Source organism: Coptis chinensis, chromosome 8, assembly GCF_015680905.1.
Source record: "Coptis chinensis isolate HL-2020 chromosome 8, ASM1568090v1, whole genome shotgun sequence".
NCBI lineage: Eukaryota > Viridiplantae > Streptophyta > Magnoliopsida > Ranunculales > Ranunculaceae > Coptis > Coptis chinensis.
The window spans coordinates 53,646,268-53,652,267 of NC_141463.1; the positions used below are offsets into that span (position 1 = coordinate 53,646,268).

Consider the following 6,000-nt stretch of genomic DNA (forward strand, 5'->3'; position numbering starts at 1 on the left):
ATTGTCCGCCAAAAAGTTTTCCCAACTTGAGAACCCAAGAGTCAGTTCTACAAAACCAAGTGTCTATCTCTCTCCAAAAAAAAACCCCCAATTGTAGCTTTAGCAAAATTTGTTCATTTAATCTTTTTCCCTTAAACAACTCCAATTCTTCATATATTTGTCTCTCTGCCCATATCAACCACTACCTTTCAGAGAATTCGAAAATATATTTATTTCAAAACCCTAGCTATGAAAAATTACTGAAAATTCAACCCTAGATTTCTCTCCGCTTTAACAAATTGTGCTTGCGTTGGATATTTCTGACTATCCAAGTATTTGTTATACATTTCCCATTCGCTTTTTTTTATGTACACGTGTTCAATCAAGGATTATTGTTAATAATCTCCAAAAAAAAATCATTTTTATGAATTCTCAGAAAACAAAGCAGTGAAATTCCCAATTTAAGCCTGATGGTGTTCAAATAGGCTTGGTTCGTTTTTTCAGTCTTCTTGTTGTTTTCTATTTTATTAAAATTTATTGTTTTACTGAATATATGGTTTTGTTTTATCTTTGTTTGTTTTTTTGTGGGTGAGATCATTAGCAGATTTGAAAAGAAAGGCTTTACATTGAAAGGTAAACAATTTAATTACATTATGATTGTATTTGAAATGATGGGTTTCAATTTTTATTCTATATTATTGATGTTTAACTCAAGTATATATGGTATATTTTTCTCATTGGCCGGGGGAGCTTGGGTGATGTTCAAAATCTCAAATTTTAAGCTTGGGGATCGGAATATTTGTATGTATTAGGATTGAAGCTTGTTAATGTGGAGCGTGCTTTTGCTGAGAAGCATTATGAGGATTTGTCTGCAAAACCTTTTTTGGGTAGACTTGTTGAGTATTGGTGTAGTAGTTTCTATGGTAAGAATGTTGTTGTTACTGGTTGAAAAATTATTGGAGCAACAAACCCTTCGGAGTCTGCTCCTGGACACATCTACGGCGATTTTGCTATCGAGATTGGCAGGTAATAAGATTGGTGGTTGGTTACATTTATCCAAAGAAACTATCATGGTGTTTATTCCCCATCTCTTTTGTTACTTCTGTTATGTTTGATGTCAATCTGATATTTTATTTTGTTCCTATTTTATATGCATCTGGAGTAAATGTGCACTTGGGCAAAATGGGTTGCTGTTTGAAGTAACTTCTAAAACTTAGGTGCTTAATATAACATATAATATACATAAGAATGTAAGATTCTCTGAAAATTGAAAGCAGACTAAATCTTATATTAGAACAGCAAACTGACTCTTTGAAATGGTTGAACGTTTTTCTCTAGTTGATTAAGGGTTTAATTAATACCTTGACTTTATGGAGATGATACGAGCACATTAATTCGTCAAAAGCAAGTGTGGCAGATAGACGACGACAGCAACTAATATATGGTATGTGAATAAATATAATGTTATTCTAGATCTGTTGGTTCATCTTGTAGGTGAATTTGTGGGGCATGGTATGAAAACCATGATATATTGATCCCTCACCATATATATATACTCTTGGCACTTTCCAGGACACTATATAAGCTTTCAAATAACAATAACTTGGTGTTTTATTTCTACAATACTATATAAGCTTTCTACGACACTATATAAACTACGTACGAGATTATATACTACTGACATGTGTGCAATGATTAAATTGTTGTTTAGTTTTTTTTTTGGTAAAAATTGTTGTTTAGTTAGTATTGTTTGAGGTGAAATGCCTCAAACTCTGTTTGATGAAGCATCCCATATTAGCTAGTAATGCATACGGTGGTAAGTGCATTATTGTGGTTGTAAATGAGTTGACTAAAATGCCACTAAACTAGTTGATTGTGATGTACGCAGATAATCTTGATCTTTCAAGAGTGCCAGAAACTGTCCTTGTCGAATCTCTTTAGTACGTGTCTTATATTGGAATCGATGTTAAATCTCCTCGGCAGGTGCCTGAAACCGACGAATCTGAACTTCCTAATTCTAATACATCGACGTTCAACATTGATCAAGTTCTAAGCAAGGCCCAAAATATTGATATCGATGAATATATCGGTGTACTTAAAAACTGATATATATAGGATATATTCATTTTTTTGGTGATCAATCCAAACTATTTAAAATATTGGAAATATTGGATTTATATTAAAAAATAGTTAAAAAGTCAATTGATATATATTGTAAATATTGGATATATTGATTATATTGGCGATATAAAGTTTTTGATATGTATCGAGAAAAAAAGAGTTCTATATGGTGGATATATGTTGAAAATATCGATGTTGGTGTACCAAAATACTGATATATATTGGTGATATATCATATATATTAGTGATATTTTGGTCTTTGGTTCTAAGCACTATGGGGCTTATTATTCCAGATATGCCCACAAACATAGTTACTTTGAGGCTACATGAGACAAGTTTAACAAAATTTATTAGTTGGTTTTACATTCATTACTAGCGTAATCTTATATAGTGTTGTATTATGCTTCTACACTGTCTTGCTGTTGCAATATTCTTATTCACATGGAATATCTACAATATGGCATTTTATAGTCGTTTTAGGACTATTATTAGTGATATACAGTTTTAGTGTATTTTTTTGGCTTCTATAATAAAATGCGGGTGTAATAATTAAAATATTGCAACATCACTGCATATCGCATTATAACAGTGTTTTACTACATTGCAATGATGAATTACAAACCATGATCAAACTAACTATATTTAAAACGTGCATCCAAAAACTAGGTATGCTATGTTTAGATGTGCCAACATATATCCGAACTAAAACTCGAGTTCAGTTTAGGGACACGTTGAGATCATGACACTTTCATTTTAGGGTTCATTCAGCCCACCTTCACATTAGACTGAATGAAACCTACAATAAAATAAGTGTTGTGCTTTCGATGTGTACTTAGACTAAATTCATATGTTGAAACATGTATCAAAACTAAACTCGAGTGTGCCCTCACTTTGGTTGTAGGGTCTCATCTCTCATGTAGCAATTCATATGGCCTAACACATCTATTATATTTGTTTACTTCCATTTCTTGAAATATCAACTTAATAATTGACTTCACCGTTCAAGAAATGGAGAAAACAAAGTATGTGGCTACAACATGTGTACAATAGTTGGTTTTGCTTCGTTACTGGCATATCCTTATATAGTGTTGTACTGGGATTCCATATTCTTGTGGAAGAAATATTTTTATCCATATGCAACATCCCAATATGGCATTACATAGACTCTTCTATATTGTTTTGTTTCTATAATGAAATGTGGGTGCAATATTTTCATCCATTGCAACATCATTGCATATCCGAACTACAACTCGAGTTCAGTTTATGGACACATTGATAACACGACACTTTCATTTTAGGGTTCATTCTGCCCACCTTCAAATTGGGCTGATGAAACCATACAAACAAAGTGTCTTGCTTTCGACGTGTACCTAGACTAAATTCGGGTGCTTCAGATCGGATGTGCCTACATCTATTGAAATACCATGTAAGTTTGTGTATATGTTGAAACATGTATCGAAACTAATTAAACTCGAGTATTCCCTCACTTTGGTCGTAGGATCTCATGTAGCCTTGTTCATCCATAGAGTCTAAAACTTCTGTCATACTTGTTTTCCCCCCGTTTCTTAAAAGGCCAACTAAATAATTGTCTTAACTGTTCAAGAAATGGAGGAAACAAATTATGATAGAATAGAAATAGTGGAATCTATGGGTGTGAGTCTACATATGACAAATTCAACAAAGTCCAATAGTTGGTTTTGCATTCGTTACTAGCATAACCTTTTATAGTGTCTTACTAGGCTTCTATACCGTCTTGTAGCATAGGTATTGCTTGTGCCGACGAAATTCTTGATAAATAAATTATTTAAAACAGATAAATTAAAAGGAACTAGCATTGAAATACATTTGTTCTATGTTACATGAGGTATGAGTAGCATTCAAGATAAGAATACTCTTTAATGGTTTTAAATAATTATTTAAAGCAATTCGTAAATGTCAAGTTGTAAAACCATTATTCTAATATATGCACCATCTTGGAGTAGTAATGTTGTTAGAATTCTCAATGGTCTATTTATCAAACTTACAAAGTTGGACAATATGACAAAATACAATGGCCATAGAGAAGAAAAATAAGGCTGAAGCCCTAAGTGAAAAAGGAGAGTATACAGAGAATTGTTCAAAGCTTATCAATAATATGATAGACATCAAAGCTCATATATAAGTTACAACAACTTCATCCAGTATACATGTCTTTGTTGCACTTGCAAATAATGTTGTAATGAAATCCAACTCCAATCTGCTTGAAACCAAGGACTAAAATATTGCCGATATATATCGGTATTTTGGTACACCGATATCGATATTTCCGATATATATCCACCGAATATAGAACTCTTTTTTTCCCGATACATATCGGAATTTCCGATATAAAACTTTATATCGCCGATATAATCGATATATCCGATATTTACGATATATATAAGTTGACTTTTTGACTATTTTTTAATATAAATCCGATATTTCCAATATATTTTCGATATATCAGATATTTTAAATAGTTTGGATTGGTCACCAAAAAAATGGATATATCCGATATATATCGGTTTTTGGGTACACCGATATATTCATCGATATCGATATTTTGGGCCTTGTTTGAAACTACTGAAATCTGCAATCAGGCTTGGACACCACTACCAATATATGCAAACAGGATTGGGCATGCGCGTTTCAAGAAGTGTTGACATGCTTGGTTAAACACACTCAAGTAGTAAAATTGCACTCTGACTTAAACTGCCCCCACTTAAAATTAAAAAGCAAAAAAAATGATAGTTAGAACATTGCCTTGTAAGGTATACACATGTTCCAAAATGATCAGGCTTTCTCTTAAACAGATATGTTTGTGGTGCAGCTTATATAGTGTCTTGAACAATTTTTTAATTTACGCTTATTAATTTGTTCGTGGACAGCTTGAGTCCACTTCTTATAGCTTGCCCAGACTTCCTCTTAAGACCCTTCCCAATGCAGCTTTGAGGGGACAATGCAATTTGTCACCCTTATGAGCCAAAAACAATAGCCCAATGCAAGGGTGACAATGAGGGTAGCACTTGCTACTGAGATAGTTGCCAACTTGTGATCTTTAGACGGAATTTTTTATTCCGTCTCGCGATTATTTTTTTATATTTTTTTATATTTTTTATATTTTTTTTAAGACGAATGTTTCATTACGTCCCGCGACTTTTTTCAACTTTTTTCGTTTTTTTTTCTTCGGAATCCATCCAGCGTGTCTTTTTTCGATATTTTTACATTTTTTACATTCAGACGGAATAAAATATTTCATCCAAATTTTAAAGTCACTTTTGCATTGGGCAATCCCTAGTAGCTTCTCACCAAAAAGGTAACTATGAGGGGAAATAGTCCTATGTGGAGGTAACAAGTTGTTGCTTGCATTGGAAATGCTCTAAACGGACATGTCATATAGTGTCTTGAGCAACTTATATATATAGTATCTTGAATTTGCACAGCTAGCTTGTATAGCGTCTTCCGTTAAACAAATTAATAAGCGTAAATTAAAAAGCTATTCAAAACACTATATAAGTTATCCATGGACATGTCAATTTAAGAGAAAGCCTGATAGCTTGCCTACTTTGTAGAAATTTTTAGTTATATTTTCTTTCACTCGTGTATATGGGACAAAATAATTACTTGGTCTTTCTCATCAAACAAGAAGAACTTGTATTTTGCTTTGGAAGTTTTGAACTCAATCTAAATTGGACAACTGCATTCTCTCTCACTTTCTTATATTCCATTTTACTAAAATTCATGATTGTAGACTTGTGGAAATGGAAATGGAAAGACAGGCTAGTAGACTTGTGGAAAATTGATATACATATCAGCATCCAGTTCAGGTGTGGTGTATATGGGAGAAGTCTATGCAAGATTACTTTACACTCAACACAGATG

At 32.8% G+C, this 6,000-nt stretch overlaps 1 long non-coding RNA gene across 1 annotated transcript; it reads left to right on the forward strand.

Moving 5' to 3' along the window:
- The first annotated feature begins 652 nt into the window (after positions 1–652).
- On the forward strand, positions 653–2,187 carry LOC147481934 (uncharacterized). The gene is made up of 2 exons (XR_015204609.1): positions 653–1,005; positions 1,868–2,187. It is a non-coding gene; the product is annotated as an uncharacterized LOC147481934 (long non-coding RNA).
- The last annotated feature ends 3,813 nt before the right edge of the window (positions 2,188–6,000 follow it).